General features: G+C 44.6%; 1 non-coding gene across 1 annotated transcript; it reads right to left on the bottom strand.

Moving 5' to 3' along the window:
- Window positions 1–13,954: 13,954 nt before the first annotated feature.
- TRNAE-UUC lies at window positions 13,955–14,039 on the bottom strand. Its single transcript has one exon. It is a non-coding gene; the product is annotated as a tRNA-Glu (tRNA).
- Between the last annotated feature and the right edge of the window lie 12,650 nt (window positions 14,040–26,689).

Consider the following 26,689-nt stretch of genomic DNA (forward strand, 5'->3'; position numbering starts at 1 on the left):
TTTTCTTGCAGCCCAGCTCCACCATGAGTGGCTCGGCAGTAAAATCCACTCTGTATTAACTCCAAGTACATTCATATTGCAAAATGGCCAATAATAATGACGTCCCTGAGCTGCTAATTGATTGTGAAATGCTTTAAGAGCTTTATGACAGCAGGAAGTTACAATTAGTTATTATCAGATCATGCAATTCATTAACTTAAAGGGCAAACAAAACTTCAATGGCAAGTGTTTCTAGTATCTCCTGCAAGAAAATAGACTTGTCAGGCCACTGTTGTCTGCTATTAGCAATGTCACTCCTCCCCAGAATGGAATTTGCATATTTTGTCACAATACGAGGTTTTCTTATAAATATTTTTGGGAGTAGAGATAAAAGTGTGTTAATTTAGATGGGATGCTTTATCTAAAGTATAATTTGGTCATCATATCTAATACCCAGCATTCAGATGTGAATGCTTTTTAATTGCATTAAATATCTGATAGCTGAAAGCAAAAAAAGGAAATCATGAGTTTGAGACTGGTAAGAAGCCCATTAAAGAAACTCCACATCTGTAAAGAAAAAAGGTTTGAAGTCACAAAGTTACTTTAAAGAGAAGTATTTAAATGGCACTTACATAGTAAATTTCCTGTATGAATAAATATTGACGTTATCCCATTTTCTGTTCCCTAAAACATCTTTCCAATGAAAGGTACAATATTTTACTCTGAGAACGACCAGCCCACAGCTGTAGGCTAGCTACCATTCTAATAGGTTCACTAACAATTAGGGACCCACAAATTTAAAAGGGTTCTCAAGAAACAAACCTAGAAATGTAAGCTTTTGGTCTGTGGTTCATTATCCCACCAATTAGACAGAAAGTTTGCTGAACACGTTAGCATTACATCTAGTGGAAAATCATCTGGATTCTTTGATTGCCAGTGACAGGCGCCCAACTCCACCATCCAAAGCTAGGGAATGTACTGCATTATATAGTCACGGAAGGAGTAAGGTAGAGCTGGCCTTAGGGACGCCCATACTCAGGGACTCAAATGCTCTGGAGACTTTACTCTTTGTTTCTGCTCCTTTCTGTCTTTTGGCTTCATACATTTTATTGCAGGTGGAATTTCTCCACACGGCAAGCGACATGACACAGGCTCCTCTGGGCTTCCTGGCATCTAGCTGAACGATCCTTAAGGAAGGAGAACTTCTCCGTCCTGGATGTAGTTGAAAACTTCCCAGAAGAGCACTGGTTGGCTTAGCTTGAGCGACACGACTATGCGTGGACCAGTTTCTGAGAACAGGGGAATGGGATATTATAACGGCTCCAGCCTGAGTCATGTGCTTATAATACTCCCACGATTAGTAGGGCAAGGTCTGCTTAGTTCAGCATAAGTGAACCAGTAAGTAAAAATGAGAGAGGGTAGCATAGCAATAGCCACAGCGTCAGTCGCTAAGGAGACTGTGGTGAGGTGAGTAGGTGAGTACCGCCCACCCCCAGTTTGTGCCAACTGCGTTCCCTGCACACACATACAGTGTCCCCTCCGGGCCCCCATCCCTATTTTGCAGTGGTCTCTGACATCAGACAGAACAGGGTTCAGTCAGGGGAGAAAAACATCTTCCTGGATAACAGCCCCTGCAGAATTCCTATGTTAAAGTCCTAAACCCCCCGGACCTCAGAATGTACCTCCATAGGAAATAGGATCTTTAAGTTAAAATAAGGGTCCTAGGATGGACCCTAATGTAATCCAGCGGGTGTTCTTATAATAGCAGGAGGATTTGGACACAGGCCAAAGAGAAAAGCCTGGAACGGATGCTTCCTTCAAGGCTCTCAGTAGAAGCCAACCTTGCTGACACCTTGATCTCAGACCCTGAGCTTCCAGATCCTTGAGAAAATAAATCTCTGCTTTTTTTCAAAGTTTTATTTATTTATTTGGGTGGGGGAGGGGCAGAGAACGAGAGAGAGGGAGAGAGAGAATCCTAAGCAGGCTTCACATTGTCAGCAGAGTCCAACATGGGCTCAATTTCACAGTTCATGAGATCATGACCTGAGCTGAGATCAAGAGTCGGATGCTTAAGAACGAGCCATACAGGTGCCCTGAAAATAAATGTCTTTTATTAAGCTGCCCAATGTGTGGCACTTTATTCGGGCAGTCCTGGCAAACAAATACATCTCTACATAGTCACCCCTGTCACCAGCAAATGAGCGTCTCCAACTCTTTCCAAAGAAGAAGAGCCCGTGCAACAACCAGTTGCTGTACGGTAACCAGTAGGATATCAGGCACGTGTGTAGCCACAACAGCTACAAAGGGAAGCGATATAAGGGAGTGTGTTCTTTTTCTTAATCCCCCATCTATCCAGGAAGAGCAAATTCAAGGCATGTGCATACGTATCATTATACCCCAAGTCTCATGACCATGATCAAGATCCATAATCAGCCATTGCACTCTCCCCACTGAGCCCAGATTTTTGTGCCAGAATCTTTCTTAACATGGTGCTCTAGGAAATTACTATACATAAGTCAAAATTGCCACTTGAAGTGAAACTTATTTGCCCCGGGAGGAAGAAGCTGCATGTTGCCTACCCAGTATCTAACTATCTTCTTACTTAGTGGGGCAACCGTGTTTTTATTCAGTAAAGGCAACATTTTTCACGTTTTCCTCTAACACTAGTCAATAAACACTAGTCAATATAATGGGAGATAGTGATTGGAAGACTTCTCAGAAGGACAATTGCCTGGGGTGTGTTATTTTGCCTTCCCCCTCATCCTTCCTGCTTTCTGGAATGAAGTTGTGATGTCTGGAGCTTCAGCAGCCACTTTGGCTTATGAGGCCAAAATGAGAATGGAAGTTAACACTAAAGATGAAGGAAAAGAAAGAAGGAATCTGCAATCTTAATGACTGTGTATCCTCCATGCCAACCTAGATTATCGACATCCAGACTCATATGAGTTTAAACTACTACCATTCCAGTTTCCTTGTTATATGTTACCAGACCTAAAACTTGACTTAGAATGATGGTATTTTAGAAGTATTGTAGAATGGCTTACTCAACACCAGCGATCAGCTTCTTCTTTGTGTTCTTCTCTTATAAAGGCTTGAAACCTAAATATACCTACCTCCCTTCCTTGCAGCGAGAAACGCCACGTGAAATGGTAGCCAGTTCTGGCTATTGAAATCAAAGGAGAAGTCCACTGGTAATTTTTTAAAAAGACTCTACCATTTTCTTCCTTCCTCTTTCCGCCTGGAATGCAGATGTGTGGCTGAGTGGCTCTATATCCATCTGGCGATCACAAAACAGCAAGGATGAGAACAAAAGACACTGACAAAGCCAGAGACGGCCGTGTAGAAAGGCGGGACGGGCCTGGTCCCCTACGGCATTGCTCAGCTGCACAAGCCCTGCGCTGCTTTCCCCTGAACTTTGTGTTATGTGAGAATAAGTGAACCCCGTTTACTTGGGTTTTCTGTTATTTCTGGCTGAACACATTCCCTGCTCTGCCCCTACACTAGCCCACTAGCCCTTCGGCCCTCAGCCGAGGGAACCCCCCACTGGACTTACCCCAAGCCCCGTGAATATTTTGCTTCCTGGGACAGCCAGAACGAATGGCCACAAACTGGCTTAACACAACATAAATATATTCTCTCCCAGTTCAAGAGGCCTGAAGTCCAAAATCAAAGTGTCAGTAGAGTTGATTGATTCTCCATTGATTTTTCAAGAGGCTCTGAAGGAGAAACTATTCCCCAGGCACTTCTCCCAACTTCCAGTTACTCGCAGCGGCCCGCGGTGTAGCTGTCTTACTCCAATCTCTGCCTTGTCCACATGCCCTTCTTTCTTGTGTGTGTATCTCTGTCCTTTGTCCTCTTCTTAATAAGAACATCAGTCATTGGATTTAGGGCCCCTCCTTTACATCTGCAAAGATCCTATTTCCAAATAAAGTCACATTCGCAGACATTGGAGGTTATCACTTGAACCTGTTTTCAGGGGACACAATTCAACCCACTTACAGTGATGGACTCCTTCCTATTGCCTCCCTGGGGACCCATAGTATTACATGACCACATACAGCACTCGACTCGTTATTTCAGAAAGAGCCTCAAGCTGGGACTTCGGACCAAGTTCTCATTTCAGTCACTTCACTAATCATTTCAATGCCCTTGCCAAGTCATTGAGCTCTTCAGTGACTCGTTTTCTTTATCATAACACAGCAATAAAAACACCTGCTCTGTCTACCAGCTTGACGAGAAAAGCCACTGAGATCATGTAGATGACACCGCCTTGAAAACCATGAAGATTTTCAAGGAGTAAGGCCTTCTGGACTTCCTCTCCTTCTTCAAGAGCATCATCATCATCATTCAGATCTGGCTTTCCAATGTCTAAGTGTGAAAAGGAAAAGGGGAAGGAGGTGGGTGGCTGGAATCAGTAAGAGGAGACATCTTCTGCTTGCAGGGTGGTGTCCCCAAAACAGAGCAGGTCGGGACGAAGGGAGAGAGGGGCTGGACCATGGCTGAGCCTGCAGGAAATGGTCCCAGGATGGAAGGCTGGCCACCAGCCACCAGGCACTGCACAGGCCGTGACTGCAAAGGCAAGCTACGTCCTCCAAACGGAAGCTTCCCTCCTGCCCTGGGCCTCACAGCCTTGCTACCATTCTTTAGGGATTCTAAAAACATTCGCTTTTTAAAATGTAAGAAACATATAACAAGTAATTTAATAAAAGCACATGTTGCCCAGATTTCGCACATGTTAATATTTCACCATCTTTAATCCAGATTCTCTTTAAGAGAGAGTTGGTTGAGGGTCCGACTTCAGCTCAGGTCATGATCTCACAGTTCCATGAGTTCGAGCCCCGCGTCGGGGCTCTGTGCTGACAGCTCAGAGCCTGGAGCCTGCTTCGGATTCTGTGTCTCCCTCTCTCTCTGAACTTCCCCTCCTTGTACTCTCTCTCTCAAAGATAAAATAAAAACATAAAAAAATTTTTTAAAAAGAAACAAAGTATAAAAATGAAACTAAATCCCCCTATATATAAAAATCCCATTTTCCTCCCTCCTTTCCATTATTTGGAAGATTATGTATATCCTTCTTTCATGTGTTGATGTGTTTCTCCAAATATCGATAGCTAGTTTAAAAAATGCTCAGTATCAGGGCACCTGGCTGGCTCAGTACGCGACTCTTGATCTTAGCGTTGTTAGTCTGAGCCCCACACTGGGTGTAGAGATTACTTAAAAATACAAACTTAAAAAAAATACTCAGGGTCGTTTCCTACATTGAAAACTTTTCATAAAAAGCATCATTCTGTACATATCTTCTTGGACTTGCTTTTTTTCACTCACCATGATTTTGAGATGTATCCATGTGGCTACGGAGAAATCTAATCTATTCATTTCAACGGCTAAATATTATTGCATTATATGAATAAAGCACAGTTTGTTTTTCCTACTCCTCTGCTGAGGAACAATTAGTCTGTTTCTAATTTTTTCTATCATAACCACCGCACCAGTGAACAACCTTTGGCATTTCTGCTCACGCCTGTGTATGAGTTTCTCTAGATCTACCCGTTACCCAAATTGCTGGGTTACAGGCAGGTGCGTCTTCAACCTCACAGACACGGAACGTCAATGCCATCGGAATGAATCATTTTCCTCAAGAGGGTTTGAACTATAGTGTCTTATTTAAGAAGCCCTTCTCAACATTTAGGGCCCTAGAAATAGTCACATGTTTTTTTTCCTCCTGTTTACATTTAGGCCTTTAATCCATCTGAAATGTATTTTTGTGCCCCGCACGAAGTCAGGGTCTAATTTTGTGCTTTTCCATCTGAATGGCTGGTTGTCCAGAACCATTCCTGGAAGTGTCCATTCTTTCCTCAGCGATTATACTTTATCCTGAGGTGGAACCATTCCAAAGGAGGCCTGACGTTCACCCTGAGCTCTTTATTCAGCTCCACTTGTCTTCTTGAGCATTCATAGCACATTTTTGGGTTTTTGCTTTAAGTTTATTCATTTCGAGGCACAGAGAGAGAGAGAATGTGCAGGGGAGGGCCAGAGAGAGGGCAAGAGAGAATCCCAAGCAGGCTCCACAGTGCCAGCACAGAGCCCAATGCAGGGCTTGAACCCACGACCTAAAAACAAGAGTCAGACAATTAACCCACTGAGTCCTCCTGGGCGCCCCCTCATAGTGCATTTTTAAATTAATGTAGCTTTATAGCAAGTCTTTTTTAATGTTTATTTATTTTTTGAGAGAGAAAGAGTGGGGGGGGGAGCGGGCAGAGGATCCAAAGCAGGCTTTTTGCTGACAGCAGAGAGCCCGATATGCGGCTTGAACCCACAAACCATGAGATCACGTCCTGAGCCAAAGTCGGTTGCTCAACTGAGTCAACCAGGTGCCCTGCTTTATAATAAGTATTAATAGCTACATAGCAAGTTCCCTTTTAAATTCTTCCAAATTCTCTTGACTTTTCTGGGCCGAGTGACTTCTTAATAAAATACTTTAACTCAGTGAGCCTAGAGTGACTGACACCTTAAAAGAATAACAATATTAGATGGAATAAGTTTAACTAAAAACCCATCAGTACTTCTTGTCACTGAGAAAAAAGCAGGCTTAGAGAGTCTCAGGGCGCCTGGGGGGCTCAGTCAGGTAAGCATCCGAGTTTGGCTCAGGTCATGATCTCATGGTTCATGGGTATAAGTCCCTTGTCAGGTTTTCTGCTGACAGCTCAGAGCCTGGAGCCTGCTTCAGATTCTCTGTCTCCCTTTCTCTGTCCCTCCCCAACTGTGCTCTCTCTCTGTTTCTCTCTCTCTCTCTCAAAAATAAATAAACATTTTTTAATAAGATCCTCAGTATAAGAGGCCTTCAGGTAGGGAACGGTGAGGAGGGTCAGGCAAGTGAAGAGCTGGGACGGGGCGATGTGGAGAGCTGGGGGGGGAGCTGACGTCCAGGCTGCCCTGATGGAGGTGCAGCGGGCCTGGGGGTGGACACCCCCGTGGAGAGACAGCCTCTCCACGGAGGCTGGACAGAGGAGAACAGAGGCACCCTCGCTGACAGTCAGCAGCCACACCCCAGTCATGTGAGAGGGGCCTCCACGGACCTTCCAGCCCCGGAATGTAGCTGCAGGAGTGACCCAGAGCAGCACCATGTGGCTCAAGAATCCCCCAGTCAACCCACAGAACTGAGGAAAATAATAAATCATTGTTATTTTATTTTTTTAAAAATTTTTTAATGTTTTATTTATTTCTGAGAGAGAGAGAGACAGCATGAGCGGGGAGGGCCAGAGAGGGAGGGAGATACAGAATCTAAAACAGGCTCCAGGCTCTGAGCTGTCAGCACAGAGCCCGACGCAGGGCTCAAACCCACGAACGGTGAGATCATGACCTGAGCCAAAGTCGGATGCTTAACCAACTGAGCCACCCAGGTGCCCCCAAATCATTGTTATTTAAAAACTCGACGTTTGGGGTGTTTTGTTACCCGGCAGTAGATAACAGAAACAATCAGAGACACAACCATTTAAATACGATGGTTGTACTCCCCCAAGACTGGTAAGAAAGCCCGCTTAGTGGCTGAACCGGACACACTCTGCTGCGTGAAATAATGGAAAATCCTATCTACTGATCCAGAATGGCCCTCAGTGTTGACATGCAAATGAAGACAAGAGTGCTCTCCATCAGAATCAGACAAACTAGAAAAATATTCAATCTACTTGAATTCCTACTCATTGCCCTAGGGCGATCTGCCTTTTAAAAAGAGAAGAAGAAAGAAAGAATCTTTTAAAAAAAAAAAAAAAACCCTTCAGTTCCAATCACTTTTCAAACTTAGGCAGAATGACTTTCACTGCTTCACTCAAGTTTGTCAAAAAGTAATTTTCTACCTAATTTACTTTCACAGGACGAAGACCTGCTCAGAGGCCGGAGGAAAAATCCTTTTCCAACAAGGGTGAGAACAGAACGAGATTTCCTCCAAGGTTCCCTTCCTTCTGTCTCCTGGGTGCGTGTCAGGGACACAGAGGACCGGCCCCGCATACCCCAGCAGGTGTCCCCACGTGCGGGAAGCGTGGAGAATCCCTCCACGGCTCGGCTGGCTGGAGCCTACTTTTGATTCCCCGCCATCACTGGCCTCTTAGCCCTAGAGTCATGGTCAATTGGAAACAAAAATCCCAGTTTTCCTGGGAGCAGTTACACAGCTAAGAGTGTGAGAAAATCCGATGTGGTTTCTTCTTTACACAGGGGTCAAATGGAGGTGGAACGAACTGAAAACCAATTTTGACTCCAGCTTTACTAAGTAATTTACAACAATGCCAACAGAGATAAAAATCTTCCCAGGAAAGGAAGGCAGGCAAGTAAATTACTACGGCTTTCTAAGTGATCTGTAGGGTTTTTGCTTATCTTCTCTTTCTGCCTTCTTTTTAAAACAGCTGCTCCCTTGCTTCATTATTTCCGTATATAAATGAGAACCCTTTTTATTAGTGAATGGCCCTGAAGGGTGACACCATTCCCCAGCCCAGACATCTCTGTGTATGCTGTCCCCACACATACCAGCAACCCCAACCTGTTCCTTTGTGCCCCAGATCCAATTGCTGGCTGCCATGAAACATTAGTGATTTTTAATTATAGAGTCTAATTACAGTGCAAGAAATTATCATGCAGAGAATAATCTGGCACGTGCACCAACGCACTCAGACTCTTCCATTGTGATTCTACTTGCATTCTTGGACTCACTTATAATTTATGTGCTGGGGGGAAAAGTTGAGAAGGTGGCCAGAGGCCTTGCAACCTCTGAATCAGGATGCACGGAATTGAAGCAGTTTTTTTTTAAAAATATATTTTTATTTATTTCTAGGAGAGAGAGAGAGAAACAGCGTGAGCAGGAGAGGGTCAGAGAGAGAGGGAGTCACAGACTGAAACAGGCTCCAGACTCTGAGCTGGCAGTCAGCACAGAGCCCGACGCGGGGCTCGAACCCACAAACCGCGAGATCATGACCTAAGCGAAAGTCGGACGCTTAGCCGACTAAGCCACCCAGGCGCCCCAAAGCAGTTTTGACATAGTGGAGAAGGGATGATCTTTGCCAGACCTTAAACTTACACAGACCAGACCCTAAACTTTCACAGACCGTGGGGAGCTTTGCTAAGTGCCAAGCTCAGATTCGCCAGAGAAGAAAGTAAAAGAGAAGAGCGGAGGAGAGGGGATGGCATGGGGCTCCTCTGCTACGTTTGGCAACACCTATTATGGACTGTGCTAGACACTTCCTACATAACCTTCACCATTACTTTCCCTGACAGCCCTGCGAGTGAGGTGTTCCTAGCCCCATGCTATGAGTGATTACCTCACTTCTACTAGGAACACCTTTCTCCTTAGCCAACCTGAGTTCCCTTCATTGGTTAACTTTTTTTTAAAGTTTATTTATTTATTTTTTTTTTAGAGAGAACGAGCACAGATCGGGAGGGGCAGAGAAAGAGAGAGAGAGAGAGAGAGAGAGAGAATCCCAAGCAAGCTCCAGGCAGTCAGTGCAGAGTTCGATGTGAGGCTCAAACTCACGAACGGTGAGATCATGAACTGAGCCGAAATCAAGAGTCAGACACTTAACCAACTGAGCCACCTAGGCGCCCCCACCCCCAACATCTGGTTACCTTTATCCTTAAGGACTGGCTCAGTCCTTACCACCTCCTCCCCCACTTCCTCTCACCTGGGCCTCTGAACACAACAGCAGCCTGCGTTTAGCACTATTAAAGCCCTTATTTTAGGCTCTGAGGAAATTACTTGTTTATTTTTCCGTCAGCCTCTACTAGACTCCTAGAGCAAGGAATTTGATCTTACTTGTCTTTGTGTCTCTCAAATTTAGCACAATGCCTGGCATATGCTTGGTAAATGTTTCTGGGATGGACAGAGTGAATTGCCCATACGTACACTCTTAGTGAGGGGTGAGGCTTCCAACACACGAGTTCAGGTCCGTTTGATTCCAGAGCTCTATTCAAGGCTTTCTATTAAGGGAGCAATAGTATGCAGAGCATTGTTTCAGCAAAAAAAAAAAAAAAAAAAGAGAGAGAGAGAGAGGAAAACTCATTATCCAAGTTTAAATTGATGTTAGAGGTCATGGAGAATCTTCTGGCATTCTTGGAGAATTGGCATTCAGTGATATGTTGCTGGTGAGAACAAGGATTTGGGGTCTTGTGCAAGATGAATTGGCTATTTGTGAAGACACCAGAGCAATTCTGCCCCCTTTCTAATCCTTCTGTGCCCCTGGAGGTCACCAGGACCAGGGGATGACGGCACCTCCTGCCACTGATTTCAGAGGCAGCCTGAAAAATATCCAGTGTGAGCATTTAATCTTGGATTAAAGATTACATGCATTTGGATTAAATGAATGGAATGAGCAAAATTGGTCTCCCCTCACCCCGGAGATCCTATGTGGGCGTCATAACCCCCAGAATCTCAGAATGTGACTGTAATCTGGAGATTGGGCCTTTCAAGAGGTAATTAAGTTAAAATGAGTTCATTAGGACAGGCCCTGATCCAATATGACTGGTGTCTTTATAAGAAGAAGAAATTAGGACACCAATACAGAGGGAGGGCAATGTGAAGACACAGAGAGAGGCCGCAGAAGAAAGCACCCTTGCGGATGCCTTGATCCCAGAATTCCAAACTCCAGAGCAGAGAAAATAAAGTTCTATTTAAGCCACACTGTCTGCGACACTTTGTTACAGGAGTCTAGCACACTGATGCATTCCCAAAAGTAAATACTGAACAACTTTAATTTTCTTTTTTGTTTAATGTTTTATTTATTTCTAGGAGAGAGAGAGAGAGAGAGAGAGACAGCGTGAGCAGGGGAGGGTCAGAGAGAGAGGGAGTCACAGACTGAAACAGGCTCCAGGCTTTGAGCTGGCAGTCAGCACAGAGCCCGAGGCGGGGCTCGAACCCACAAACCGTGAGATCATGACCTAAGCGAAAGTCGGACGCTTAACCGACTAAGCCACCCAGACGCCCCTGAAAAACTTTAATTTTCAAACTCTGGCAAGGTGTTCTGAGGAAGCAAGTGATGGCCTTTAAGCGGTAGATGACCATCATGAGTCTGGCTTCCTCTGTACCAAGAAAGCACAGGGAAAGGACCTTAGAGAGAGTGACAAAACTCAATGTAATGATAGAATGTACTGTCGTCATTGCATTTCAGTGGGCCATGTTGCAATCAGAAATGTTTTGTTTCTTCGATGTGGATTTAGACAGGTGTGTATGTGTTGTTAGTGTGCAAGTCTAATAGTTATATATAGATCACTCAGAGGACTGAAGAGGCCCGTGTGCACCTCGTCTCAGCTAAGAGAACTTGAGGGGGCCAGTTAACGCCCATCGTGAACTATTCCATTGAATTTGAGACTAGGCCACGCAACTCAGAGTTTGTGAAATGTACTGATGGGACTTCCATGTTCCAGCTTTTTCAGGGGTCGGGGAGGGTCCAGAAAACCCCTCAGAGGAGAGAGCAGGATTTCCCAAAGGGTGATGATTTTGTGACCTGGGAGCTTTGAAGAAGAACATGCTCCCCCTAAGGAGTGTGCTCCACCTAGGATGGAGATCACAGCTGGAAACTGGTCTGTGCTCCTGAGCGTCCCCTTGTGATGGAGTGGACTTTGTTCATGCTTTTCCATTGCCTTTCAAGATAGTCACTTAGTGGTTTTCTTTAAGATCTTTTTCCCTTTGGGGTGCCTGGGTGGCTCAGTCGGTTGATCATTCAACTTCAACTCGGGTCGTGATGTCATGGTTTGTGAGTTTGTGCCCTGGGTCAGGCTTTGTGCTGACAGCTCAGAGCCTGGAGCCTGCTTCAGATTCTGTGTCTCCTTCTCTCTCTGCCCATCCCCCACTTGTGCGCGCGCGCGCGCTCTCTCTCTCTCTCTTTCAAAAACAAACATTAAAAGAAAAAGATATTTTTCCCTTCATGCCCTATTTGTTATATTTCCCTTTAGTTATACCAGCTCTCTTTGGTAATGTGTGACACACCCACTCACTGACCCTTTGGTGATGGTGCCATGGGTAGCAAAGAGGTGGACAGTAGAGGGGGTGGATACACTGCCCAGTCATACCCCTCTGTGGATGCCCACACAAGGGGCAGTATCCTACAAGGACTATCCCCCAGGGGGCAGGTACACAGCCCAGTGACAGGTGACCCATACCAAGGCTGGGAAGCGGTGAGGAAGGATGCATGACACAGAAATGACCATCTGGGTGACTCAGGGGCACGACTGGAGGGACGTGGCCTTTGGGACATGAGCCTGGCTTCTGGCTTTAGGGTTACAAGTGTGAGTTGTAGACGTGGGAAAAAGGAATTGTCCTTTTCAAAAGTGGGCTAAAAATTCCTCATGAAATGATAATTAACCTGAATTGCTTTTGTATGAATGTTGCTTTTCATCTTGAATGGAAAGAGCTAGATTTAATGTGGCTCATTTCTCCTGCATACCCGGCAGTCTACAGCCTGGAGGTTCTCAGGAGACAGCTCTGTTTAAGAGAGGACAGAGACATGCTGCTCTCCACGACTGTGTGCAGGCCCTTAGGCAGTCATGGGGGGTCAACTGGGTCCACTTGGAGCCCTCCACGGAAGCCTATAGAGTCTTGCTCACACGAGACCCAAGGACAGCATCTGCTCCCCGTGTACCCAGGCGGTCTTCACAGCCCTGGCCCTGACTGCTAGGGGATTTGCAAAGATTTATTCTGGCTCACAATGTCCCCCAGTGCTTTCTTTCCTCTTTCTACTGCAGTAAAATGAGTAATCTCATGTAATTCTGACCCTTGATAGGCCATATCTTTTCTGTCCTCTAGTTTCAGGGAAAAGAGGCAAATCACTGGTAAACAAGCTCAGATTGGGAATTCATTATTTTAATCATTTTTTTTTCCAGGGCACAGAGGAGGGCAGAAATAAGATCTTATTTTACAAAGCCTTTACAGAGCGTTTTCATATCTGTCAGCTTATGGTCTTCATCGCCACCCTCCATGATAGGGAGGTCAGATATTACCTCTAATTATAATTAAGGAAACTGGGGTTTGGAGAAATTGACCGATTTTGTCCAGGCCATGTGGTTAGAAAGTGGTAAACTGGGCCTCAAAGCATCCCATGACACCATGTTCCACACTCTTTAATAGCACATCGGCATTTACTGAGTGCCTACTATGTGCCAGGTTTGACACTGAGGAATGCTATTTATTGTCTCATTTAATTTTCCACACTTCCTGCTGTTAAAAAAATCTCCAATTCACCTCCACATATCTACATTCAAGATGAGCAACATTCGGAAAGTGGGGCAGCATAGGTCCCCATTCAGGAGCTTCCTTTTTGATGGCTCAGGGCAAAGAAACAATGCCAATTATAGTGGTTCCTGGATTTTGGAAATCTATTCTGGACTTAGGATGTTGAAGCTGACATGGAGTCAATCCTTCACTTTAAGAGTCTAGACCAGGGGCACCTGGGTAGCTCCGTTGGTTGAGCGTCTGACTTCGGCTCAGGTCATGATCTCACCACTTGTGGGTTTGAGCCCCGCATTGGGCTCTATGCTGAGAGCCCAGAGCCTGGACCCTGCTTTGCATTCTGTGTCTCCCCCTCTCTCTGCCCCTCCCATGCTCATTCTGTCTCTCTCTGTTTCTCAATAATAAATAAATGTTAAAAAAAAAAAAAAGAGTCTAGACCAGTGCTGACCAATAGAACTTTCTACGATGATGGAAATGTCCTAAATCTGCACTGTCCAATACATTAGCTGCTAGCCACATGTGGCTGTTGAGCACTTGAAATGTGGCTAGTGAGACAAAGCAACTAACTTTAAATTTTTTATTTAATATGTATTGCTCTAAATTCAACTTTATTTTTTTAATTGCTAACGTTTTTTATTTATTTCTTTTTTTTAAATATTTTTATTTATTTCTAGGAGAGAGAGAGAGAGACAGCATGAGCAGGGGAGGGTCAGAGAGAGAGGGAGACACAGACTCTGAAATAGGCTCCAGGCTCTGAGGGGGCAGTCAGCACAGAGCCCGACGTGGGGCTTGAACCCACGAACCTTGAGATCATGACCTGAGCGAAAGTCAGACGCTTAACCGACTAAGCCACCCAGGCGCCCCGTTTTTTATTTATTTCTGAGAGAGAGAGAGAGCGAGTGCGAGAGCGTGAGCAGGGGAGGCTCAGAGAGAGAGGGAGACACAGAATCTGAAGCAGGCTGCAGGCTCTGAGCTGGCTGTCAGCACAGAGCCCGACGCGGGGCTCGAAACCTCGAACCATGAGATCATAACCTGAGCCACCCAGGCGCCCCTAAATTCAACTTAAATAACCACACATGACTAGCGGCTGCCATATTGGATAGCACAGAAGTCTAGACGATCGGATCAGGCAGACTTGAATTCAAATCCCGAATGTGCACGACCTAACTTCTCTGAGCACCAGTGCCCTGAAATGGGCATAATACGATCTACTTGACAGAGATGGTGGGTGTGAAGTTCCCATAAGAAGGCCTACGTGCTTTTTAGATGTCGCAGCTGTGTTCTCTTGCTAATGTCTCCAGTCCCAGCCAGACTTTTGACTTCACAAAGGCGGGGACTTACCTTATTTACATTTATATCCCTAGCAATAAGAACAGTGTACAAAGTAGATGTTCAGTCAATATTTCTTGAGATGAATTGAGTAAGAGATGGCAAGCTGCACTGAAGAAGGCCAGTGAAAGGAGAGCGGTGCCCACTGCCCCCTTTGTCACCTTACAGACTTTTCCTGAATTACCTGAGTAACACCATCTGCCTGTGTCCGAAGATTAATACAAGGAACAAGGAAACTGTGTTAGAGCTAACACAAAGATGTAGTTGAAGGTATTGTTCACTATGTTAAACAGTGAGATTTTATGAAGATGCTCAGAATAAATTTCTTTCTCAGCGCAGACTATCAATACTTGAGGGGTAATATTCCACTTTAGCTCATGACATTCTTATTAACCTAGAAGGAGAAGTTTTCACATTTGCATTATACCGAAGGGTGTCTGAAACATCTAAAAAATATAGGATAAACTTAGTTTTAAACATAATGTTAATTACTTTTAAAAACAGTATGGGGGTGCCTGGGTGGCTCAGTAGGTTAAGTGTCCTACTTCAGCTCAGGTCATGATCTCACAGATCGTGAATTAGAGCCCCACATTGGGCTCTGTGCTGACAGCTCAGAGCCTGGAGCCTGCTTCGGATTCTGTCTCTGACCCATCCCCGCTCATACTCTGTCTCTCTCTCCTTCAAAAATAAATAAACATTAAAATTTTTTTTAATTTTGGGGCGCGTAGGTGGGTCAGTCGGTTAAGCATCGGACTTCAGCTCAGGTCATAATCTTATGGTTTGTGGGTTCAAGCCCCGCATCGGGCTCTGTGCTGACAGCTAAGGTCAGAGCCTGGAGGCTGCTTCAAATTCTGTATCTCCCTCTCTCTCTCTGACCCTCCCCTGCTCACGCTGTCTCTCTCTCCCTCTCTCTCTCTCTCTCTCTCAGAAATAAATAAAACATTAAAAAAATAAAATTAAAAAATAAAAAATTTTTTAATTTAAAAAAGTAAAAAATAAAATAAAAACAATATGCTGACTAACATGGCTTTGAGTCCAAATTAAATGCACCAGAGAGTATCAGACTCTTCATCTGAAAAAAATTATAACAAATACACTATTGTCCTGGTGTTTTGCAATATTTTTTTGCTGCTTCTGCTGTAGATTTATTGTATTTTCTTTTCAGGCTAACAATTGGATCTGCTGCTTAAAATTTAGAGGTACTTCACCTGCAAAGGTGCCTGGAGATTGAACGTGTTATTTGAAAATGTAACTGAGGTATTGTATGAAAATAAGCTTACTCTGCATTTCCTGGCCTTGAATATCCTGTGGAAAGCTTAGAACCAAATCCAATGTTCAGATTTCATCAGGGGTTATTTTGTTGTAAAGAACAGGACCCACTCAAGCTAACTGAACTGACAAAGAAAGCTTCTGCATGGAAATCTCATACTGACATTAAAGACGGTCTCTCTCCCAGAAGGGAGAATCTGATTGGCTCCAGCCAGGCAGCATTTGGCCCACCCTGGTGCCCGGCTTCATCAGCAATGGCTGCTGAATTGGGCCGGCTACCGGCGACCACACAGCAGACAGCAAGGGAAGAGGTGACTGGGACTGATTTATCCTTAAGTAATGTCTCCTACAGAGTAATGTCTCTTTCTATTCCAGAACCCTTATAAGCCATCATAAACACTTTTAGGAAGGAATGGGAGAGAGGGGTGGTAAGAGACGCCGAGTATTTGTTGGGGAACAAATAGATAATTATCAATTCAGGAAAAAAGAGGCTTCATAGCTAATTTCAACTTAACCTCTTTTTTTTAATGTTTATATGTATTTTTGAGACAGAGAGACAGAACATGAGTGGGAGGGGGGAGGAGTGGGCAGAGAGAGAGAGGGAGACACAGAATCCGAAGGAGGCTCCAGGCTCAAAGCCCAACATGGGGCTCAAACTCATCAACCGCAAGATGGCAACCTGAGCCAAAGTCCAATGCTCAACCTACGAAGCCACCCAGGCACCCCTTAAGTTAACCTCTTAATAAACAGAACACTCATCGCCCCATCGAAGCCCCTAATGTAAAAGATTTGCGTCAATGAAACTAGATAAGCAAAAACAGAACAACATAAAAGAAACCTATGGAGCAAGATCACTTGATGGTACGTACAATCCGATTAATTGCTGCCTATATGATCAACAGGTACCTGTTAAACTGTGTTAAGATATCTCAAAATAGGGGCGCCTGGGTGGCTCAGTCGGTTAAGTGTCCGACTTCGGCTCAGGTCATGATCTCACGGTTCGTGGGTTAGAGCCCTGCGTCAGGCTCTGTGCTGACAGTTAGCTTCAGATTCTGTGTCTCCCTCTCTCTCTGACCCTCCCCTGCTCACACTGTCTCTCTCTCTCTCTCTCAGAAATAAATAAAACATTAAAAAGAATTTTATAAAAAGATATCTCAAAATAGGGAAACATCAAACTGAGCCTGCTGTTTTTATGCATCTGACTGAGGAACTTTGGGAAAATCTTACAGGGGACAACTGCATAGGAATTATAATGATGGGTAACATACCAGGCACTACAATGCTAGGTACTTAGTATATAATATCTTATGTAAATAAGACACATATAGACATATATATATATATACACACACATATACATGTACACGTACACATACATATACATGTATGTCTTATGTATAACTCTGAGAAGTAGGGGTTATTATCACCCCCAGGTTACAGATGAGAAAACGGAGTCTCAAAAAGTGAATAAAACCTTTCGATTACCCAACCCACCCTGATTTTAAGGACTTTTTGCAGCCTACTAAGTCTATGTCTAAAAGGCAAAAAATAAAATTGAAAGTAACTTAGGTAATTACTCAGTAGTTGTCCAGAGACCCCACCTAGATAATTCTGGCCCAGACATGGATTTTGGAGGGCCTGAATTAGTCATTCCCCAAAGTGGGTTTTAGTTTAAATCAGAAACAACCTTCACCCTTAATCATGCAGAGAGGTGATGACCACTTATAAAAATCCATAAGGAGTCTGACTCTTGAGTTCAGTTGTGGAAATAAGCCAAAAGGCATTTTAACTCAAGCACACATGTGGTGGGGGTCGTGTAATCATATTGAGTCAAGATCAAAGCTGACAACAGGGAAGTCATCTACTAAAGGAAATCATTCAAAGATCACAGCAGAATTGCTTGTTAAAAGCGATCATAAACCGCGGTGCAAATATTGATGTTTCATAACATTTTTATTATTGTCATTTTAAATGGATGGCTTAGCAGACTATTTATTAGTCTGTTCTGGGTTCTCCCAACTGGCCTCTAATGAGTTGACCTTATAAAATTAGTGAGATCAGACCATGCTGGAAAGTGAAATCAGACCAGTCCTGTGAGGGCTTCTCCACAAAATGAACAACCCAGAAATGCTGTATCATTGGGCGGAGACAGTGCCATGTGGAATGGCAGAAGGAATGAAGTCACCTTTGGCAAGAATATAAGATTAGGTAGTTTGGGGCAACAGAAGAAAAAGCATTTATGTTTCCAGCTTTGTTCTCACCAACCTCAGTGAGTGACACTCTGTCCCCTGCATTTCCTTCTACTTTCCAGCAAGTATTTCCTTCTCTTGACCCAAAAGACCTTTTCCCCAGCCTCTTAAACAGTAGGAAACACCCCTCCATTCCTCTGCCCACTAACTCCTGAGCATGAATGCTCTTCTGCCTCTCTTCTCACCATCGTGCTGGCAGAAATTAGAATTATCGTGCTTCCCTGAGGTCTGAGTCGTAGGAAGGGAGGGTATCAGAGAGAGGAGAGCCGGTGGGCGGGCCATCTTGGCCCGTGAGCAGGACCCTCGGCTGCCTGCCGCCCCACTCGCAGCAACTCTTAGTTCCTATCTATCCCACGTTCTTGTATTAGTTAAATGCTCCCCAAAGCACAGTGCGCTGTATTTATGATCACCTGGCTGGGCCATAATCGGACCAACTGTGACAGTATGTGGAAGTTCTCGAAAAGAAAAGTGTGAAAGGGGTTTCACAGACCAGAACATTTAGAATACATAAGAAATTGATTGTAGGGTGACTGAGTGGCTCAGTCGATGAAGCATCCGACTTCAGGTCATGATCTTACCATTGGTGAGTTCGAGACCCGCATCAGGCTGCTGCTGTTGGCACAGACCCCACTTCAGGTCCTCCGTTCCCCTCTGGCCCTGGCCCTCCCCCTGCTTGCACGTGCATGCACTCTGTCTCAAAAATAAACATTAAAAAAAAATTTGCTTGTGGTGGTTGCCTCTGGGGAGAGGAACTGGAAGACTGGGGGGCGGAGGCAGAACTTGATTGTCACTGTCCTTAAATCCTCTTACAGAGCTTGGATTTTGTATCGTGTATTACTTTTTTCTCTTTTAATTGGGTTTTAAAGGACCTTGAGGGTCATCTAGTTGAAGCTAAGATGTCAGGCATGATTTTTTAAAAAGAGGATCCTCGACAACTGTTCAGCTGCCTCTCCCCTAACCTCTCTGAAGTCCTCTCGAATGCAGGCAGTCCATCCGCCCATGCCATGCATTTGCCCACAGAACCGACTCAAGAGCGGTGGGCCCCTGGGGTCAGTGTTCATCATGCCGCTGCCAAATCATTGCTTGTGTGTCTTCAAATAAAAGCTCGTCCTTCAAAACTCATGCACTCCAGGTATTCTGTGCCAATAATATTAACATTTATTGAGATTTTACTAAATGTATAGCATTCTGAAGGCTCTAAATAATCCAATTTATTCTCACTTATGGATGGGAAAGCTGAAACAAGCAAAGTTAAGTGACTACCTGGCTACCTGTTCTAACACTGGGGCTCACACCCAGCTGTGTCTAATGCCTACACTCCTTTTTTTAAAATTTTTTTTAATGTTTTATTTATTTCTAGGTGAGAGAGAGAGAGACAGTGTGAGCAGGGAAGGGTCAGAGAGAGAGGGAGTCACAGACTCTAAAACAGGCTCCAGTCCCTGAGCTGGCAGTCAGCACAGAGCCCGACGAGGGGCTCGAACCCATGAACCGTGAGATTATGACCTAAGCGAAAGTCGGACGCTTAACTGACTAAGCCACCCAGGCGCCCCTAATGCCTACAGTCCTAATCTCATCATAATGCTCCCTTCTCTTCCTCTCTGGGTTGCTTACTGCATGACCCTCACATTCACTGAAGAGTTTTCCGGGTGACAAGGTATTTGCATCTTCTCCTGACCCCACCTTTATCCTGGAGTGAGGGATGGGGAGTGTGGGAGGGCAGGGAGGGAAGGTTGGAGGGCATCTGTGGATGGAGGGAAGCAGAACACTGGGAATATCCAAGCACTGCCTCCTCCTCACTGTCTATCATCACATCTTCCCCCAACGTGCGCACGTCACACACACACGCGCGCGCGCACACACACACACACACACACACACACACTCGTAATCACAAACACATGCGGAAGCCCTGACACCCATAGATTTCCCTGTTCAGGATTTTACTTCTCTTCTTCCTCGGACTTTGTGTTTTGGCTTATTTCATCCTTTAACGGGAGCATCACGAAAAGACTCCCCGGAAAGGAGAACAGAAAGACATACCTGGTGGATTCCTGCTGAATGAACCAAAAAGAAGACCTCATCACATGGGGAGGCTGAACGGGGTTGGGAGTAGGCATTCTCCAGAGCAGAACAGGGCATGGAAACAAAGGCTGGCCTTTGTCTGTCAACAGAATAGAAGGAGAAAAGGACATTTTTTTCTGTCTTCAAAATGTACAAAGCTATTCAAGACATAAGAAAGTTAATCATCTGCCTCCCCTTGCCCCCTGGCTAATCAATGAACTGAAAATAAATAACTGAAATACTGTCCTCTCAGCCATCCAAGTAAGCCTTCACACAGTGACACAAAACTACAAGCAGAGATTGCGTCCTAGAGAAAACATACCGAGTTCATCTTTGGTTTTCAAACACATCATAACCCTACTAAGGAACGTGTGCACCACAGAGAACGTAAATAGAAGTATCTGGATAGGTATCTTTGCATCACTTAAGTTTCCTATAGCTTGTACCTAGGCAGAAACAGTGTTTCAAGTCCTGACAGGGGACTGGCATACAAGAGAAACTCTGAAGGATTTAAACAGCTTTCTGAACAACGCAAAACTCAAAACTGTCAAGAAGATTCACATCATTTTTCCTTCTTACTTTCCCTCACCCTCTTTCCATTTTTATTAGCTTTTTTCTTTCTTTTCTCCCACAATGCACGCCCTTCTCCTTCTTTTTTCTACTCTTCCTCTCTTTTTCCCTTGTTTACAAAAACACATAAGACAGAACAGCCAATAACATTGCTTGCCCTCTATCACAGTGTATAGGAATCAGAAAAAATAAATGCCATACCTCATTAGAGACCGTCAGCCCAGAAAAAGAGATCCAAATAAGAGACCCAGAAGCAGAAGGCCTGGAGCTATGAGAGAACTGCATCCTTGGGGGCAGTTTTGTTTAATCAGCTGAGGGGATGGTAACAGAGACTCACAGATACTCCAAGTACAGTAACAGAGGTTAGCACCATGAGCACATGGCCAACCTTGCACCAGTTCTCAATAAATGTTATTTCATTAGGATATTTGGACGGAACATAGATGCAAGGTCTCTAACATGCCGCTGACCTTCATGCCAGTGTGACCCTTGTGTCTGAGACCACAGCAACAAAAAGAATCCAGATAGTTTTTAACAATATAATTTCTGTGGATTTGAGCATCCATGTTGAAACCTTGGGGCGACAGTAAAGAACACCGGATCACGAGTCAGGTAAAGTCAACAACGTGTGTTGTGTGCCAAATCTATGGGCGCAAGCTTGCAGACCTTCACCCTGGAAGCTTCAAACTCCGCTGGGCAAGTAGCATGTTGATATATATATTACACACACACACACACACACACACACACACACACAAATATAAGTGTGACAATAAGGTTAAGAATAGAGAGAGAAGAATTCACTCTGCCTCAATGAATAGAAACAGCTTCTGAACCATCCATAGCCCCCACTTTCTTTTGCCCTAAGCAGCCACATTCCCTTCTCGCCTCCAACTCCCATGTATGGGCATACATCCACCCAAATGGTGACATCACTTCTGCCAGGAAAGCCACAGCTTCCTCACTTCTGAGGTCTCTAGCTTGTCCTGACCCTGGCAGCTGAGAGCCCCTTGGTCTCTTGTGGTTCCCCGGGCTTTTCACTTTTAGCCTACTTCTAACCAAAATGACGCATTCATTCCTTGGCCCCTGCCTGGAATTTGGGGACGGCTGACTGCTGGCTGTTCTTGTCCCCTGATATCCCACTCTCACAGGTTTTCGGCTCAGCCCCACCCAGTGATCTGGCTAAGGCCCAGACTTCAAACACTTCCTACCTTCCCCTCCCCTCGGCCTGATGGAGTCCGGGTTTATGGCTTGTTGGGTGGAATGTCAAGATCCAGCATTCTTGCCCCAGTTAAGTGAGTTACATGATAAGAATGGGAAAATGGGGAAATTACCCAACCAACCAATCCCTTTAAGATTTGGGATCCAGAAACAGGCATCTGTGGCTTTAAGAGACCAACCAAGGTCACCACGTCAGAGTGAGTCTCTGCCTCTCCCCTAGTTATAAAATGAACTAACAGCACAGAGGAAGTCAGCAAGTGCTGTCTACCTTGAACTACACATTGAAGAGGTCCAAAAAGTACTGCAGCTAAAGACTTCTAAATGTTTAGAACTATAGCAAGCTGGGTTTATTAATGTCTGATTGTGTGGCTAGGGTCTGCATGAGGAAGGAACAGGGAAGCCAGCAAGGGGGACAGCCCATGCGAGCTGCCTTCTTTCTCTTTCTCCTGGTATGAACACCAAATATAAAAATCCTGGTCCTACTTTGCAGAGGGATGCTGAGGAAATACTGTCAGTCTTCCCTCTGGATTAGAAGCCACTAGGCTGGAGGCAGCAGCTTACCTATCTCCATACCCCCAGGCTTAGGCCGATACGTGGTACGTAGTAATAGCTTGATTAATGTTTGATGAACAAATGATTAGGACTCTGTTTCACTCCATTATGAATCTTCCAGTTAAGTATTCCTTCAATTAATACTTATCAAATCGAATTCAAATGTCATTAACAGAGGTTAGGGGTCCTTTCTAAAATGTGGGCTTAGGAGACCCAAAATGTTTAACTAAAGCAATGATTCTCCTTCTGCTTAGGAAGCATATCATGTTTGGCCAAAAATAAATTAATTTGGATCCAATAGAGTCTGGATCTTAAGGCTTCCTTTCTGAAGGTTGGTGTCACTGAGCTGTGACCCTCAGATAATAGTCTAGTATTCAGAGGTTGGAGTCTCAGGTTTGGCTAAGGTTAAGAGCAAACAATTGAATGGAATTGACTGAGAATTTTTCATTTGGACAAATTTCAAACAATGATGTAAAAATTATATTGTGTTTTCTGCTAACATGGTGGGAATATTAATGGGGAGACGCAAGACTTTCTCTTCTCTCCCTCTCTCTCTCTAAGGAGTAATTCTGAAGCACTGAATTGGATTTTTTTTTAAATTTTTTAATGTTTCATTTATTTCTGAGAGAGAGAGAGACAGCATGAGCAGGGGAGGGTCAGAGAACGAAGGAGACTCAGAATCCGAAGTAGGCTCCAGGCTCTGAGCTAGCTGTCAGCACAGAGCCCGACGTGGGGCTCAAACCCATGAACTGTGAGATCATGACCTGAGCCGAAGTCGGATGCCTAACCAACTGAGCCACCCAGGCGCCCCAGCACTGAATTGGAATCTTGTAACAATGATATGGCTGTGTTTCTGGAAGCAGGAACAGTGCCTGAGAATCACTTTACCTGAGACTGAAATGCATCTACCTCTTCCATGAAACCCAGACAGCATCACACATGTACAGGGGACCCACTGAATTAGTGGAGCCAGGACCCAATCCCAGGGGGAAAATCTGTTATATTTGCCTCACATCAATCCATTCTCTCAGAGATCATGCCCAGATCCAGAGAGTTGATCAGATATTTCCCAAACCTCCAAGTGATCTGCCAGTCATGCTACAGTCTAGTCTAAACGATCACCTCCGCTTGCCAAGACTGGCTGCTTCCTGGTGCAGAATGACTCCAGGTAAAACTGTAAAGATGTCCAGGTGGCCCCTCCAACTCAACTTTCTAACCCCCTTCATGGCCCCAAGCCTTCAGACACAAGTTCTCAAGAAAGGCCTGATATGTAAACTTAGGTGACTGGATTTCCTACTCCAAAAAGTGTTCACTGTGGAGTGAAAGACTTTGCCCCTTCTAACTTAGGTGGAGGGGTGGGAAGAGATGTGTATGTTGATGGAGGCCCACGTATGTGTCTACATGCCTAAGGAAGTCCTTTCCCAGGACACTTCACCTTAAACAAATACACTGTAAGCACTTTGGAAAGGCAGAGTGGTGAAGGGCGGTGACTCTCAATCTTGACTACAGATTAGGATCGTCTGGGAGGCTTCTGAAACATACCGATGTCTTGCCCTTACTCTAGTCCAGGCAATCAGGGTCTTGGCCAGGGTTTAAAACCGCTGGCATGATAGAACACACCTGGGCTTTGGCACTGGCAGGTTGTAGGTTCAAATGCCAGCCATGGTACTTACAAGTGGGATGATTCTGAATAAATCATTTAAATTGGATGTGTTCCAGAGCCTTCGTCAGGAAAATGAAGTAGTGGTACTGATCTCACTGAGGCGTAGGGCAGTTAAATGACCAGCAGGATACCAGACCCATAGTAGGGGTGCAGTAACTGGTTCTTTCTTTCCCACTCTGCCAGGGGTTGAGCTAGATGCTAGAAATCACATGTACAAAGAATCAAATACTATGACCGTATCTACCTCTGCATAGAGATGCCTCCCTTTTGATGACATGTTTTTTCCCTTCTAGCAGTCCTGAAAACTTCTACCAGAGCAGTGACTTCTCACTTCTGGATGCATATGAGAATCACTCTCAGAATTTTTTAAAATATTTTTTAATGATTATTTTTGAGAGCAAAAGAGAGTGTGAGCAGGAGAGGCACAGGGAGGGAGAGGGAGACACAGAATCTGAAGCAGGCTCCAGGCTCCGAGCTGTCAGCACAGGGCCGATGCAGGGCTCGAACCCATGAACTGTGAGATCATGCCCTGAGCCGAAGTCAGACGCTCAACCGACTGAGTCATCCAGGTGCCTCTCAGAATTTTTTTTTTAATGCAGATGGATATTGCCTCGATTTCAAAGATTCTGATTTAATTGATCTGGAATAGGACCTAAGAATCAGTATTTTTAAAAAGCTTCTGAGTCCAGGATGGAAAATATACTGCCCTAGAACAAGGATAGATATATGATTCTAGAAGGAACAATAAATAAAATGGTTTTGCCCTCCAGCTCTGCCACTTTCAGTATGACCTTGGACACATCATATAAATTCTCCACAATTGAAAATGGAGATGATATTATTTGGCTTAAAGGGTAGTCATACAGATCAAAAAAGATAATGTAGGTGAAAGTGCTTTTGAAACCGTAAGACTCTGTGCAATTTTAAGTCATCATTCTGAAGGCAACAAAGTCTTGGGTTAGCAGCATGGTTAACTACAACCCTTCCCAAGATTGCCCAGTCCCTGGGGTGGGATGGAGAGTTTGGGAATACAGAGGGACATGTGTTGACTATAATAAGAGTTTGAGAAAGACTTTCTCCAAATGAGAAGAGTATATTTTTCTTTGGGTCAAAAATCCATCAAACTTCAAGCAAATTCCTCACCATCCCAAACAATTTATCTGATATATAAACAGTTAGCAGCACTTTTTATTTTTGTGATACAGTTTCTGCTTCCCAAATTTGGCTTCCCCCAGCTCCTACAATGCTTCCCCACCAACAGGTCTTTGAGGTAGATTGGAACAGTTCATTATTCTAATCACGCAGGTCCTGGGTATTGAGTTTAATTTAGCTGCCTGTGCAGCAGGATGCTGGGATATTTTCAGATCTTTAGCCCCTGGCACTGTAAATCAGCCTGAATGTCAGCCAAGAGAAGTGTTGGGATGTGAGTCAGCCCCGTGTCCACAAATACCACCCATTACTTCTGTTATAAGGGAAAACAATAAATGTCACATTTAAATACCACTTTGTGGAGGGTCTTCAATATCAAGAAAGTTGAAGTGAGGGATTGTCACTGCTGTTCCAACACTTCCTTAGGCAGCGGTACTCAATCTTGGCCCCATCACTTGAGAATTTGGTGGAAATCAGAGTCTCAGGCAGCACCTCAGACTTAGAGACTCCAGATCTGCATTTTTAATCTGCATTTCCCTCAGGTGACTCCTGTGACATGAAGTCTCAGGAGCCCTGTCTGACGGAATTTTCTAATCAAATCGTCACAGACCACTGTGGCAGTTATTTCCCCATCTCACGGATGCATCAACTGAGACTCAGATGGGGGCAGTTAGGTCCAGGACTCAGTCAGGACCACACAGTTATTTATTGACAAACCGAGACTATCCCAGATCTGCTGACTCCAATAGCAGAACACTTTCTGCCTCATGACATTGACCTTATTATAGGTTTGTTTGTTTGAGGACATGGTGTCTATAATTTATTTAGCATCCTCTTTTGCACAAAGCAGCTCTCAGGGAATATTCTTAACAGAGAAACTGAAAGTAGAAGTAAAAGAGAAAAGTGGTGGGAGACACAGTATCCAGACTATAAAGATGACAAAAAAGTAAGATTTTCACCAAGGAGGACCTCTACAAGGAAGCTGGAGAAAGGCTTCAATCTATGGATTTCTGGTAACCCTGGAAACCTGCACCTCTATAGAGCAAGGATAAAAACCCACAAAGGACTGGGATGAAGATTAGTAACATAATTAGATAGAAGGCAGATGGAACCCTTTGAGAAAGAAATCAATTCGTACACAGATGCAGAATACCGATATAGGAAACATCCCCATCCCCCTCACCCCTGCTGCTGGGGTGATGTTCTGCAGCAAAACACTGGCCAGATCCTCGCTGGGGCCAGACACCGGGCAGGGGCTCTGACTGGTGATATCATCCCCACCATATTGCATTTTTGCCCTGCTTGCTCCAAACTCTAAGCACCAACAGTCCAGGCAGGGCTAGAGGCTGAAGGAGTAGCATTACACGGAGGAAAAGCACTGGCACAGGTATGGGAAGATGAACTGGCCGTGTGACCTTAGATAAGTCACTTAATGTCTCCAAATCA

The sequence above is a fragment of the Hyaena hyaena genome, unplaced genomic scaffold, assembly GCF_003009895.1.
Source record: "Hyaena hyaena isolate Hyena2069 unplaced genomic scaffold, ASM300989v1 scaffold_1478, whole genome shotgun sequence".
Taxonomy (NCBI): Eukaryota; Metazoa; Chordata; class Mammalia; order Carnivora; family Hyaenidae; genus Hyaena; species Hyaena hyaena.